General features: G+C 48.2%; 1 protein-coding gene across 2 annotated transcripts in view; it reads right to left on the bottom strand.

Annotated features, from left to right (window-relative positions):
* LOC119222119 (helicase ARIP4-like) overlaps positions 1 to 11,094 on the bottom strand; it is a 37,921-nt gene extending 26,827 nt beyond the window's left edge. The window contains exons 1-2 of one of the 2 annotated variants that reach the window (XM_037478481.2): positions 10,907 to 11,094; positions 207 to 319 (exon numbers count right to left, since the gene is read on the bottom strand). The gene's annotated coding sequence lies outside the window, so the exon portion shown is untranslated. The remainder of the gene's footprint in view (positions 1 to 206; positions 320 to 10,906) is intronic. The other variant, XM_037478482.2, reaches the window with a different exon arrangement.
* Positions 11,095 to 15,243: the final 4,149 nt, after the last annotated feature.

Raw genomic sequence — 15,243 nt, 5'->3', positions numbered from 1 at the left:
GGGATCTAGGAAGATTTACTGGTAGAAAAGTAATTTAACTATGTTGTCCTCATACAATCACCAGGAACCAAGAATCGTTTAGACTTCATTAGCTTAGAAAGAGCCGTTTGTCTTCCTCTACAGAGTCGGCACTGTTGAACTGCCATGTCCTGGATGAATAAGCCAAACACTGGCTCCAGTTAAGGGCTTTCCTGTTTTCATGTTACCTGAAGGCCACTGTGGTTCCACAAAACGGGTGGAAAGGGAGGCGGGGGCGCAGGGGCGTCTAGCTGGTTGCAATCTGCAGCCTCACCAACGAACTAAATCCCACACACAGTTCCTGTAGAAGAAAGTCACATTTAATGTCAGTAGACGACTTTTAATGCAGTTCATTTAGAAATAAAAAATGCTGTTTTTTTCCCCTGGAGGCTGGTTGTTGTTGTTGTTGTTCCCATGACTGCCAAAGGTCCTTTGAACCCAAAAGTGTTTCAACAACTGCTCGCTGCTGTTGTGTTGGTCTTGATACACCTCGGTAAAACGGACAGTAATCTTGTCGGCGTGCACATTTTTTTCACAAATACACGCAGAGATTTCCCCCCCCGTCCTGCTTGCTGATTCATCAAAAAGAGCACATGCGGCAGAGAGAGCGAGACACTGTGATCACCCACCGAACACAGCGCACTACAGTAAACCGGGAACAAGCACACACAGTTCTTGGATCGGATGGATTCTTCTGCAGCATTATATGCCACAAAGTGTTGGCTGCGGACTCGGGGGCCGTTAGGCACGCCTGTTACTTTTGAACATAATGTTTGTGCAAATATGTATAAAGCTGGCATTCAAAGCCAAACAGTGGAACTATCTAGTTACCGAGACGGAAAACCTGCCATCAAGGTCACCACTGGTATCGAAGCAGATGGCACTAAACAAGTGTACATTTAGGGTGCACATGCAAACTCCCCCGGACAGTGTACAGCGCGTTATTAGCCGACTTTACGTCAAGTCACAAGCAGACAAAAAGCGCTTCATTCATTGCGGTCTTCATGGGCATCCTCAGGCCGTCGGGGCTGCAGAATAACAGTCGCACAACACACAAGTCCATGTTGGAGCGGCATTAAAGTCACCCTCCTTTCTGCTTCTTAGCAGATCCCTTCAAACGACCTGGAGGGGGACATGACGCAGAACCAATAGAGCCTGATCGCATGCAAAAGGCCTGCAAAACCGTGTTAACATTATGTTGAGCATTTGTCAAGACGGTGTGTTGACTCGGTGAAGGATGTCGACTGGGAACTACCCAAACACGTTGAAATGTAATAAAGCAAAACACAGCCCCGATCTATGACACGCAAAGTGCGAATAAATTCTTGATAGTTTTTAGAAGAGGCTCCAGAGAGAGAGAGAGAGAGAGAGTGTTTACTGTTGCAATGGATTGCATTACACGGTGCTGTACAGGTGTTTGTCACGTTGTGGCCGTAAAATCTAATTTAGGGGCTTACAATCGTGGCAATGTGTCTCGGCTTATTAATCAAAACGGATTTCAAAGTGACTCGCGATTTATAATACTTCAGGATTCCATTAAACCAAATCCCATTCTTCACGGTGGCAGCTGACAGCTATTCAATGTATTTGCATTCTGTAATTGCCTCTGGTAAGTTTCCATTGTTACTGGAAGGGTTCACCTTTACAAAGTGGAAATTAAATTGCCATCACAAGCATAAAGGCTCCACAGGAAAAGATGCGTGCGGTTACCAGATGTAATGTGTGTGGCGGGTCGGGGGGGAAGGCATTTTATGTCAAATTTTGCCGAGTTCAGTAATCCTCTCGGGACATTGTTGACGCTCTGCACAACAAGAAACCGCAAAACTGGGAGGAGAATGCTTTCAAAAATAAATCTGACTCCGGCAGCTGCTGCAAACTTACAATAACGTTCAGGCTCTATGGAAAATACTTTTGAATCGCCGAGTTGAAATCTTGGTGGAAAAAAATAAATAAACAAATTAGAGGAAACCATCTGTGTTTTACAACCTACACCGTCTTACCTTATATAACCTCACACAGCGGGCCAAGGAGCGGTTCCAAGGACGTCTGACTCAGCCAACATTGCATTGTGGAGGACAGCATTTCTTTCTCCTTGGCCAGGCAGCGTGAGAGGCAATTTAAATCTGTGAATATGCAATCGAGATGCTGATGGGTGCAAAATATAAAAAGTACAGGGGGGGGTGGGGGGGGACAAACACAGGAGGAGATGGCTAAGGAGAGAAGTAAAGAGAGGCCGGGGGGGAGGGGAGCCGACTGGTCTGTCGGGTTTCCTATTAACTCCCCCCGTGCGCAAAGGGGGGGGGAGGGGAGGAGATGTCCTATTTTCTACCAGAGTTTGAGGTCAACACTGTAGCCTGATCCAGCAATCATCTACGTCTGGAATCTCCCAAAATGAGGAACCTACCACTCAGAATTTGTCGAGGCACATGGACACAACACAGAAGCTCCAAATAGTACAATTTGAGGGTTTTTCAAGTCATCATAATGGCCTTTTTTTGATGTTGTGTTCATTATCACGGTGTCAACAAATGGCATTCACTGATTCATTGTTTGGTCTCTGAAATATCTCATGCAAATAGTACAAATGCCAGCGCACAAGACTCCTTCAATAAAAAGTCACAAATCTTTAAATTCTGAGAATGTTTGCCATTTTTCTTGCAGCTAAACAGCCATAAGATGGATCAACCAATTGTTCAACTTATTGTCTCAACTTCTCATCCACCGCTCTGTGAAATAATGAATTGAGACTTTTTTTAAGTGTTAAAAAGCTTGTACGTTTATTTTGCCCTGTGGGTAATCAGTGGGCTACATCAGCACTGGCAGTGAGACGCTGTGCAGTCGGGTACTTTGAGGTCCCTTCATGAGACGGTCAGGTGAGGCGGACGGGTCACAGCACATTCTAACATAGTTCCTCAAGCATTAACACCCTCGTGTTGGGAGCCCAGAGTGCAATGACTACAACTGTCTCCTACAGGCTACAACTGATGTGTGGCGCTTTTAATGCACTTCTACACACTAGGTGGGTGTTTTGCTGTGGACAGTTAGGAAATATGACACGTCAAATATTAAAAAAATCAACCGTAACACAGTGAACGCTGTGCTAAAGGGGGCCTTCAGCGCTCTGCTGGGTGTCCAGAACGTCGTCCGCGGCGGGCCAATCACACCACAGACAACGCTGCAAGCAGCCACACCCCCAAAGAGGGCTAGTTTTGACTTGATGTGGTGACCTGAAAGGACCCCGTTTTGGGATTTAGGTTGACAACAGTGGGGGCCGTCTTATACAGAAGAGTGTTCCACTTAGGGTTCAAAAACAACATAAGCCCTTATATGCGAGCCCACACACAAGCACAACATGTAATTACCTCTTAAAGAGAGCGAGAGAGACAAATGATGAAGGAGGTGGCAGTGAGGAGACAGCTGCTTGCATAAGCTACCTTACATAAGATCTGGCTAATAATGCCACTGTTCAGCTTACTGGAACAAAAGTTGTACAAGATGTATGCCAAGATGCAAGGACATTGTGTACACACACACACACATACACACTTCTCCCTCCCTCAGTTTCAAAGCTTGAAACTGTTTTTTCTCCCTCAAAACAAGCAGCTATATGTGCAGTAAATCAACTCACTTTTGTCGTAGGATACATTTCCCATACAATTTCACCGCTAACTGAAATTTCACGAGCTGTATTGACGCTCTGCAGCGGCGAGGCACTCAGCAGCGTGTGTACACGTCGTTTGGTTAGCTCAACACACACATTTATAAAAACACGGCATCCAAAACAATGAAAGTAAGAAAATCAATCTTCGCCGATGTGTCTCTGGCCAGAAAGCGGTTGCCGTGGTACTCGTCACTAACTGTCACGGGGGGGGGGGGGGGGGGGGGGGTCGGGTCGGGGGAGTGAGCGAGGACTCGGCAGGCAGTAAAAAGGACTTTGAGAAAGGGTGAGTCACCAGACGACCACAACAGGTCCTTGAGCAGGCATAGCTCCCAGGCCTTCACAGATACTATGCATTATGCACAGAAAGAGGCGTGCACGCCAACTCATAGAGGCACAAGCGCAACCGAATTCGGGGGCTTTTCTTTGTACCTCACCCTAACATCAGAAGGATCTTGAAGATACATTTTGCTTTGCACAGAGACAGTTCCCTTTCATTTATAATCACTTACAAACGACCGGTCTCCTCCTTCGATGAATGCACAGAGAGTCTGATGAACAGTAAACAATGCTGACCCGCATCAATCCGTTGGATTAAACCGGTAAATCCTCTGGTTAATCCCACCAAGGTGTCGTACCTAATCCCAGCCCACCTGTGTTGCTTTTGGCCTGCAGCATCAGACCACAATTTAGCAAAAGAACAAGAAAGAGGAAGCCTCACCCATCAGTGATCTCGTCTCTTGTTGTGGAGCAGCATCCAAGGGGGATAACTAGCTCCTACACACTTAATCGATGGCTCCTGAGTTCATGTAGTTGAACCCGAGAGGGGTCGAGAGGCAGCGAGGGAGGGATCGGAACTCATTGTGCAAAGATGACCTCTAATTGGATGCTGCTGGCTGCTTTCCAGCCAATCAGGGATGGTTAAGTGAGTTCATTGGGGTCGTTGAGGGTTCACATTGGCTCACAGGAGGGGAAGGGTTTTCACTGCTCGACCCATCTGAACCTTGTTGGCTTTTTCCGCCTGCAGCCAAAACAAAACCGCCTGGGGAAAGGAGACAAACAGTTTGACACTGCTGACTTCATCCCGTCACTTGGGGGTTTAGTAAAAGGTCCCCTTATGGTGTAAAAACTTGTTTCAGGTATGAAAAAAAAAGGTTAGTTAGAACTTTTATTCAGTCATGGACACAAACCATCAGGAATCAATGTCTTTCCAACATCAAGATGTGAGATTCTATTCTATTATAAAACCACGTGGGGAACCAAGTAAACGTTTATCAGGATTTCCTCTCTTCGGTTCAACGTCGAAAAGAGAACGAGATCCAGCAGCCAAAACAAGTGTAGGGGCAGATTGTTCAATAAAAATATGGGGTAGAATAGATTGTGTCAAAGGTAGGCATCACTGAACCAAGCTAAGCCAAATATGTCATTTCATTATCGCTGCTTTATCTTTATAGACAAATCTTCCAGGAATGAAAGTCAAGAAGTGGATCTATAGAACATTAATTTAAAACACTTTTTATTGAGAATGTTTAATTTAAAGAATTCCTGTTTTTTTAAAGAATACCAGGGCCATTGCTTCCCACATTTACAGATTTGCTAATCTGTCTGTTAAACTATTTTTTTAACTGCTGTATGGGCAAAACAGCATATTAATTGATAGTGAAAATAAGAATAAAATGCCGTCTTTACATTATATTCAATCATGTTACTTTAACATTTTTAATTCTTGACCCTTTACCGTGCAAAACCAACCGTTGTTAAACTATTAGCTCCCTCATTACTGAAATTGTGTTTGTGTTTGTTCTCTGACCTCTGAGCTTAATCACTAAAATAGGGACCAAAACGAAGTCTTAACTCACTGTGAGTCAGCATTTATCGGAGCTACTCAAGAGGATGGAGAGAAGAAAGTTTCGTTAATAATCATTCTCCATTCCTTTCTTTACAGGAATTGTATGAAGACGATAAAGTTTGCACCTCTAGGACTTCGCCGAGACGAACAGCTTTGTTGGGTCTGGAGGCCCGTGGCACCCCTTTGAGGTCGCAAACGTGTGACCCTCAAAACACATGCTGCTATTTTTGAACCAGGGCAAACATGTGGCGCGCATGAATATAAACAAGATAACACACGAGCACGGGCTGTAGCCATGGATACTGGGTAACTAATGACTAATGTCCACAATAACAGATGGACCGGTTAGACCCATATAAGGGGAGAGAGTCTCTTATTGTAAGTTACCAATCAGCACATTTAAAACGTCAGACTGCAGTTATCAGGACACACAGGATGGACAGGTCGGGTCTCCAGGAGTCTGAAATATTCAAGTTACTCTCGTGTCAAGACACAACAAGATCCTTCTATACTAGGACCATCGGTGACTTGCAACGGAGACTAACCTGGAACGGCAAAACCCAAACCATTCAGTGTCTTTAAAGCAAATTGACAAATCCATGAAATCATATTGTGAAAATCAATTAATGGTTTCTGTAATTTTTCTCACAAAAAAATGCCAAACAATCCCTGGTTCCAGCTTCTCCCATGAGAGCAAATTGAATCTGGTGGTCAAACAAAAAAAGTGAAGACATCACCATGGGTCTCAAATGTAAGCAAATGTGATGGGGCCTCTGTCGCTTTTTAATAGTTACACTATATGACACTCAATTAAGAAGATACTCTGTAGAAGTGAGTGAGAGTGAGGTGTTTTGGTTCATTCTGAATACCTTACATTATAATGGCACATTTGGCTGGCTCATTGTCCATAGCGACGCTGGCTGGGGGCTCATGGGTATCGAGTATTTCCCGCTGTAAGTAAGGAATAAGACATAGAAATGATAAAAACTGAGGGACACAACATCTAGGAGTCTGCAGTGTTTCCAAAGTTAGGAACGTGAAGGACATCATTAGAATCTTGCCAAGTCACAACTCTATTTGGTCTCAAAGATCTAAAACGAGCATCATTCAATTAAAAACTCGGCTGTCAGAATCATTTACGAGTGCTCATAACCTGGGAAAGAAAAAGTTTGGATATTCCCTGCAGGGTGAGGCCCTGAAGGGAGCTAATCAGCATGCATTACGTGGGGAATTCCACAACTCGGGCTAGTAGAATCTTTCCATAAAAGGCAAATCAGGCCCCATATGCTCTGTAATTTACCTTACCGGAGGGTGTGATGCTTTTAAATGTTATCGGGGGAACACAGGATATCAATAGGCCGGGTTGTCATGGTTCCTATGAAGTGTACGGTGGCCCTCGTGTGTACAACTATGCGACGAGGGGAAGTCACGCAACGGTCGGCATGCGCGGAGACAAGTGGGAGCGGTCGCCCTCCAAAAAGTATGCCAGCGCTACGATTTTCCGGGGATGGCTCGGCCAGGGAGAGACAAGTGGACGGTTGCGGAGTGGAGCCATCGTCCGGACGGGCAGTGGTGAAGGGCTGTCTAAGTCGGACATGCTGTAGGAGCAGCGGCGTCTCGCCACGCATCCACCCGGCACAGACTTTGTTTATCATCGGGTTGTTGTACGAGGAACCCAGGAACCTTTGGACTGGTGGCATTGGGGTGGTTTAAAGGAGCTCTTGTGGAGTCTCAGCCGCTGCAGGCCGGCAGATGGAAGTTGCGGTAGACCCTGATATCCGATCCGCCGATTACTTTTTATTGTAGTGTGTGTACTCGGCTGTCGAGAATAATTTACGAGTGTACAAGTATAACAAAAAGAGACAAGGTCATAAAAATGACTAACTTTGAAAGATCCCCTATCAATTTGTTCAAGTATTATTACTCAACCATGAAAACATTCTCTGCAATGTTATAACAATGACCTGATGAAGCAGCTTCTAGAGAACACAGCCCAGGTTCCCCCTGTTCAATACAATCCAACAGCCCTGCAATGAGGAAAGTGTACCGAGTAGTGACCTTTAGGTCGGGAGGCTGATCCAATGGCAGCGCAGGCCCCTGCTGCTGCAACGCTGGTCATGCCTTCAGTCACTTTGCCCTTTTAATGCATCTCCGGAGCAACGGTCATATACATTTTGAAATAATATGTGGAGTGGGTTCAACGCTGGAAGCCAGGCAGTGGCCCCTTGCTGCATCGATGCCTTCTCCCCAAAACTTGCCGCTGCATGTCTGTCTAGGTCAGACATGCAGCGGAGCATCACTCCCTCCATCGGGTTTCTAAGAATGACTAAAACACGAGAGGCAGCCGAGGTAACGGTCTCAGTCGGCCTGCATTCCTCCTTCGCGCTCTGCTCCGCGGATTTAGACCGCGTGGCCAAAAGGAGGAAATGGAAACCGTCAGCGGGGAATGCAGATGACTATAAGCCACGGACGTCAGTCAGGCCGCTCAGCGAGGAGAGTGGGTCGAACAGAAGCCGGTGCGTCCATCCCCCCCCCCCGTTGGAGTGCTCAGCGAGTCCTCGTCTACTTAAAGCTGTGATCTTGAATATCAACATCACATTTGCTTTATTTAATGCATTAACAAAATGTATGCACATATTTTCACTCTTGCCACCCAACACATGCAATGTAACATTATACAACTGCGTTGTAATCCCTGCGTACAGAAAGGCAATTATTTCTTCTCAAATTAAGATGCAGCAATCAACCTGAGAGAAATATTTAATGATATTTGCAGTTTGTTTTTTTTAAACATTTCCAAATAAGACAAAAAAAAACACAAGGTTGGCATATTTTTTTAACCGTTGCTACATTAAAAAAAAAAAAAACAACCAACTGCAGAAATTCTAATTTTGTTGTTTTACACAGTGTTGTATTGTTTCCCATCACTCATATTTCACGCTCTTGTGATTTTAAACAAATTAAACTACAAACATTTGTTTTTGCCAATCCACAAGACACACACACACACACACACACACACACACTACATTTCAACAGCTATTGTCTCGCCACTCGTTTACACTAACAAGCTTGTCGTCCATGATTGGACACAGCGGTGCTGATTGACACAATTTGAATGCTTCCCTCCAGCTTCCTTTAGAAGTCTAACTGGCTAGAAAGAGCTTATGCAATGAAGCTATTAAAGGGCACCAGCCGCGTTTGCTGAAAAGTGAGAGCTTAAAAGGTTTTACTTTCCATGCCTGCGAGGACGTGAAGGTCTGTGGGACGTACGTTTGGTCATGTGTGTGACGGCGTGATCTCCGTAACCGCCCAATCCCACTTTGTGCTGTGCAACGTGGGCTTCACTAATATTTACAACTTTTGTTGTTATGAAAAGAGTGGCACAGAGGCACTCCTGGATCATCCGGTCAGGGTTATAAGGGAAAACATGGGTCTAAACCGGACCAAATTCCAACCGTCTCACCTCGGCATTCAGATTAGCGACAAACCCAATCACAAGTCTAAATGCAGAAGTTCAAAGCATTCCAGGCAGTCTGAAGTAGGAATACAGGCCCTGTGACTTTCACACAAACACCCAAGTCCAGGTCCACATCAAATTTTAAAAAAAAAATAACATTTCACAGCGAGTTAATACGGTTGCGATTTCTTCAAAGACTGAAGCGAGCACACAGATAATGAACACATTCTGAAGGCAAAGAGATTATTTCATCAGCTAAAATGGTTCTCTGGATACACGATCCAAGGTCGGATTAAGAAGCACAGTCTCAAGGACAGTGAGGGCTGACGGAAAACCCTGAGGTTTAGACTATTGGAACTTAACCTGATACACTTTGTGACATGGAGCCAAACTGCCTCGTCAGCGTTACAAAGATTCCCTTCAAAAAAGGACCTGTAAAGCTTTTTATTATGTGATAACAGCTTCACCAATGACAGCTGGTTCAAGGAAAACACACCAACTGCACTTTAGAAGAAACGCATGGCCAACGACAACAAGTGATAAACTTCCTTTGCAGCTGGACATTTGAACGGAAATGAAAACCCAATAACAAAACTACATGTTTTTTGTTGCAGATCGCTTCAAATGAAACAAAGGGCTTCCGTCGGGAGCTGCCATTTTACACCTATATCCCAACACCCACTGTAACATCACACTGACCTGGACCGACTAGAACACATGCATTAAAAAGGGCACGACTCATTTTTTTTGCCCTCGGCTCTCCGGTTCTTCGGCTCTCAGCATCACACTCTCCTCCTCTATATGACGAGCTCACACCTTTCTCCGGGGTTGTCAAATGCATGCTGGGGGATGTGATTCACTGACGCACATTGCACATTGCAGAGGGGGAGAATACAACAATCTGCGCGGTTTTGGGATTTAGTCAGAGAGAATTCTTGCATCACTGTTTTGGAATGTAAATGGCACTGTAAAATTAGCTTAGGGGTTAGGCACAACCAACCTTTTAATTCAATATTTAAAAGTCATTGAATGTTCATAGGAAATTGGATATGCAAAAAAAAAAAAAAGTGGTTGCTTTTGGGGTTGCTGGGGGATGAGGGGACGTCCCTTCAGTAAATTAAAAGTATTCTGAAAAGTCTAAAGTATTGAGAATAATGTTTATATATATATGGGGTTTAATTGGGGTGATAAGACAAATGAGAACTTGCAATATTTCGGCATTCTTGAGGACAAACAAGTGCTCTCCTCCTTTTTTTAACCGATGTCGTCACAATGACAGCCAGAGACGGCGTGCGCCTGGAAGTCACCAGGTAACACGGTCGCTAGATAAACCGAAACACCCGGTAGCCCCCCGGAGGGGGCTCAGTCTGCTCTTTAACCTGTCTGACCCCCCCCCCCCCCCCCCCCCTCTGGAGCCAAACCCTACGAGCTCCAGACGTCGGTTTCTCACACAAGCACTTCCCTAAACCTCCTAACTTGACATTCAACGTTAAGCGTGTATTTATGTAACATTTTACATAAGCCACTTCCATGTTTCGGTTTGCCCTTATAGCCGAACTGGCTGTTAGGTAACGCTGCCTTTGATAATACGCTCATTCATTACGGCAGATGCGTCAGATGCTGTCGGTTGTTGTTGCGCGTGGCTCAATCCCCACGGCTTTGACTTCCTTTGAATGTATTGTAGTTTTTATTTTTTTTTAAAGGCGTGCTTGTTGGTTTCATAACACGGTGAAAGGCAGCAGTGCAGACGGAAGGGACCGCTGCTGGACAAGTGCCGCGTGCTCCTCTATTGTCTGCAGCCTAATTGACGCCGTGCAAAATGCTAATGGTACAAAACAAAGCAAACAGAGAGAAAAAAAGAGGCTTGAACAGAGAGAAAAACATTTCCACGCGGGCACGAGCCCCGGCGTGTATGTCTCACCTTCGGTGCCCCGGTCTCTTCCACGTGTCCCTCCCGGGCGAAAAAGCTCGAGTCTGCTTGAAGTGATAGTGAGACGCGGGGCAGGGCTTGGCCGCTTTCCCCTCATTCATCAGTTTCTCCCTTGAAGAAGAAGCTCGGTCCCCCCGCGTGCGCTGCGGCGCTCTGCACAAGAAACCCATTACGAAAGTTCCGGAAGTGCACGAGTATCCAACTGTTCGGGCTTATTTAACGCACAAAGTCAGCGACGTGTTCCATAACTTACAGTGTTGCTTTGGTCTATATTATGTGTTATTGAAATATTGATCGATGTGATTGATGTGTAGTGTTTTCAGTGTGTGTTTTACACCGTCCTCGCTTTATTGACAGAAAAGGGATTTAAATAGGTGTATTATTTATAGGGCCAATGCAGTACACACACACACACACAGATTAGGCTTCCAATGCACACTGCGCACTGTCTGGATGTATTAACACTGTGCAGCAGCCATGCTTCCTTCTCCCTAGTTGACTTGCACCTGGAAGGCCTCAGCTCTTGCCTCTATTGTTCAATAAGGAGTTAGATAACTTCCACAAACCTCCTCATGCGGGAGAGTTGATGTCGTCCAACGGCGGTTGTCTTTCATCCAATTGAACCAACTTTTTGACAAGTGCGGAAATGCATTATTGTTATACATCCCGCTAATACTAAATGTTGTGAATCCGATCAGCAGGTGGACCGATCAATACGGCATTATTATTATCATTCTTTATTCTTTATCATTTTGATCTGCACTACATTTCTCTTTCTCACATTCATACAGTGCCCTCTATTGGCCAGCAGTCCACAGCGCTTCACATAACTCTGCATTATGCAATTTAAAAAAAGGCGTGATATGGTGAAGTATTTGTTAATGCACCTTTAAAGGAGCGATATCGTGAAATGTAAAAAGAAAAATGATTAAAAATAAATCAATATGTGTCCACTGATCTGTGATATGAATATAATTATTCTATTGATTATTATAGTCAATATCGCTGAATTTGAGTATTTTCCTGCATATTCGGGGGAAAGTTCCAGTTCCACACCTTGGGTTGTTTCAGAGTGATTTGCACAAGCCCCCATGTGGGGTCAGCAATGGTGTCTGACAAGGAGGGATTTGTCCGCTGTCCTTTTTAATCTATTTATTGAGCCTATAATACTGGGTGCATGATTGGTAATGCCTTAGTTAATCATATTATGTATGCAGATGATCTTGTGAAATGCTGATCTCCAGCAGCTCCTTACTACTATGGTGTGCAATGTGATATTAAATACAATGCCATTAAGTGATTTGTAGAAGAAAAGAGGACAGCATTCTATAATTCCCTGATTTTTAAATGTTCTGATAATTACCTCATTGCTTGTGATAAGGTAAAATATCTTGTACATTTTATTACAGAACAGATGACTGATGATAAAGATATGTCTGTACGCACCAGCTAACATTCTCTCAAGCAAATTTAATATGTGTACAGATGGAGTGAACATGTCTTTAGAGCTTATTGTACACCACCTTACACTGCACACCTGTGGTCCAATTACAAAAAAGCAAGCCTACAGAGACTCCAAGCAGCTTATAATGATGCCATGACAATATTACTAAAGATACCAAGATGGTGTAGTACCAGTTAAATGTTTGTGGCTGTGGGAGTTAATACTTTATGTATCTGCCTGGGTTAACATCTCTGAAAATGTTATCATCTTGGGTTTGTCAAACATTAGGTTTAGCACTTCATGCTACCAGTCCCAGCTGTGGAAACTGGTACAGTTGTCTGTTCATTGGCATTTGTAGGTCTATGTAATTGTACTTGTGACCTTGTATGTATTTTTTATCTTTATTTTTTTTACTGGACCTTAAGTCTAAAATAGAAGTTTGATTGATTGATTGAAACCCGCAGCTTTTCCCCAATTCCAGCCGGGACATGGTGTACATATGTTAAAATAATCTACCATTGTGTGGTAGTTGTCAGGGGAGGACGTGGTCGAGGGCAAGGAGGGAGGACTCAAACGCAGAGTTGATGAAAAATAAAAGGGCTTTAATAGTCAAAACTCAAAATCAAAATCGCTCCAACCAAAAAAGGGAGGAAGGAGGAGAAAACAAAACAGACAAAAACAGGGACCTGGACTTGAAGACTTGAAAACACGAAACAGACTTGACTTGACTTACTTGACACATGAACGCTGACATGTAATGACGCCACACCAGACAAGGGACTCACAGGGCTTAAATACACAAGGGAGGTGCAGGTGATTGAACACAGGTGGAAACGATCAGGCACGGCAGACAATCACAAGGGAAGACAGGACAAGGCAGGAAGTGAAGTTACCCAGGAACACCAGAGACATGAAAACTACAAAATAAGACAGAGCAGACCCAAACCGTGACAGAACCCCCCCCTCAAGGACCGAATTCCAGACGGTCCTAAAGGGGGGCAGAACCATGAAAATCAGACAAGGGGCGGGAGGGTGGGGACCCGACAGCTATGGTCCGGCGGCCTGCCGGGGCGGCGGCCGGGCGTGGGGTGCTCTGGGGGTCTGCCGGGTCGGCGGCCGGGCCTCAGGGTCTCTGGGGGTCTGCCGGGTCGGCGGCCGGGCCTCAGGGTCTCGGGGGGTCTGCCGGGTCGGCGGCCGGGCCTCAGGGTCTCGGGGGGTCTGCCGGGTCGGCGGCCGGGCCTCAGGGTCTCGGGGGGCGCCGAGCTGTGCGGCTCCGGCGTCGTCGTGGCGTGGGGCGCCGAGCTGTGCGGCTCCGGCGTCGTCGTGGCGTGGGGCGCCGAGCTGTGCGGCTCCGGCGTCGTCGTGGCGTGGGGCGCCGAGCTGTGCGGCTCCGGCGTCGTCGTGGCGTGGGGCGCCGAGCTGTGCGGCTCCGGCGTCGTCGTGGCGTGGGGCGCCGAGCTGTGCGGCTCCGGCGTCGTCGTGGCCGGGGGCGCCGAGCTGTGCGGCTCCGGCGTCGTCGTGGCCGGGGGCGCCGAGCTGTGCGGCTCCGGCGTCGTCGTGGCCGGGGGCGCCGACCCAACCCCTGACCCCACCCCCCCTTCAAGGACCGACTTCCAGGCGGTCCCAAGAGGGTGGGAGGGAGGGGTCATGGTCGGGGGCCGTGGGGACGGGGTGATGGTCGGGGGCCGTGGGGACGGGGTGATGGTCGGGGGCCGTGGGGACGGGGTCATGGTCGGGGGCCGTGGGGACGGGGTCATGGTCGGGGGCCGTGGGGACGGGGTCATGGTCGGGGGCCGTGGGGACGGGGTCATGGTCGGGGGCCGTGGGGACGGGGTCATGGTCGGGGGCCGTGGGGACGGGGTCATGGTCGGGGGCCGTGGGGACGGGGTCATGGTCGGGGGCCGTGGGGACGGGGTCATGGTCGGGGGCCGTGGGGCCGGAACGGGCGGAGACTGGAGTCTTGGGGCCGGAACGGGCGGAGACTGGAGTCTTGGGGCCGGAACGGGCGGAGACTGGAGTCTTGGGGCCGGAACGGGCGGAGACTGGAGTCTTGGGGCCGGAACGGGCGGAGACTGGAGTCTTGGGGCCGGAACGGGCGGAGACTGGAGTCTTGGGGCCGGAACGGGCGGAGACTGGAGTCTTGGGGCCGGAACGGGCGGAGACTGGAGTCTTGGGGCCGGAACGGGCGGAGACTGGAGTCTTGGGGCCGGAACGGGCGGAGACTGGAGTCTTGGGGCCGGAACGGGCGGAGACTGGAGTCTTGGGGCCGGAACGGGCGGAGACTGGAGTCTTGGGGCCGGAACGGGCGGAGACTGGAGTCTGGGGGCCGGAACGGGCGGAGACTGGAGTCTGGGGGCCGGAACGGGCGGAGACTGGAGTCTGGGGGCCGGAACGGGAGGAGGCGAGGCTCTGGGGGCCGGAACGGGAGGAGGCGAGGCTCTGGGGGCCGGAACAGGCGAGGCTCTGGGGGCCGGAACGGGCGTGGGTCTTGGAGCTGGGGGCGTGGGTCTTGGAGCTGGGGGCGTGGGTCTTGGAGCTGGGGGCGTGGGTCTTGGAGCTGGGGGCGTGGGTCTTGGGGCCGGTTCGGGCGGAGACGGGCGTGGTTGGCGCCGTCGCTGCCGCCGAATGCGGAGGTCCAGGGCGTGGGGGTCGTACCTGGCCTGGAGGCGGGCGGCCAGCTCCAGCACCTGTTTCCAGCGTGCGCTGAGGACTGGGGGCTGGACGCTGGCCTCCATCGGCGAGGCCCAACCTGGGTCTGGAGAGCGGCGAGGGCGGTGACCGGGGCGCTGCCTGGAGCCTGTTTTCGAGCCAGGGTTGGCGTTGCGCCGGGCAGCCAGCTGCGTGCCGTGTGGGTCCCCAAATGCCAGGCGAGTTCCCAAAAACG

This window comes from Pungitius pungitius, chromosome 1 (genome assembly GCF_949316345.1).
Source record: "Pungitius pungitius chromosome 1, fPunPun2.1, whole genome shotgun sequence".
NCBI classification, from domain to species: domain Eukaryota; kingdom Metazoa; phylum Chordata; class Actinopteri; order Perciformes; family Gasterosteidae; genus Pungitius; species Pungitius pungitius.
The sequence above is the reverse complement of the archived record's forward strand: the minus strand, read 5'-3'. Positions and strand labels throughout refer to the sequence as shown.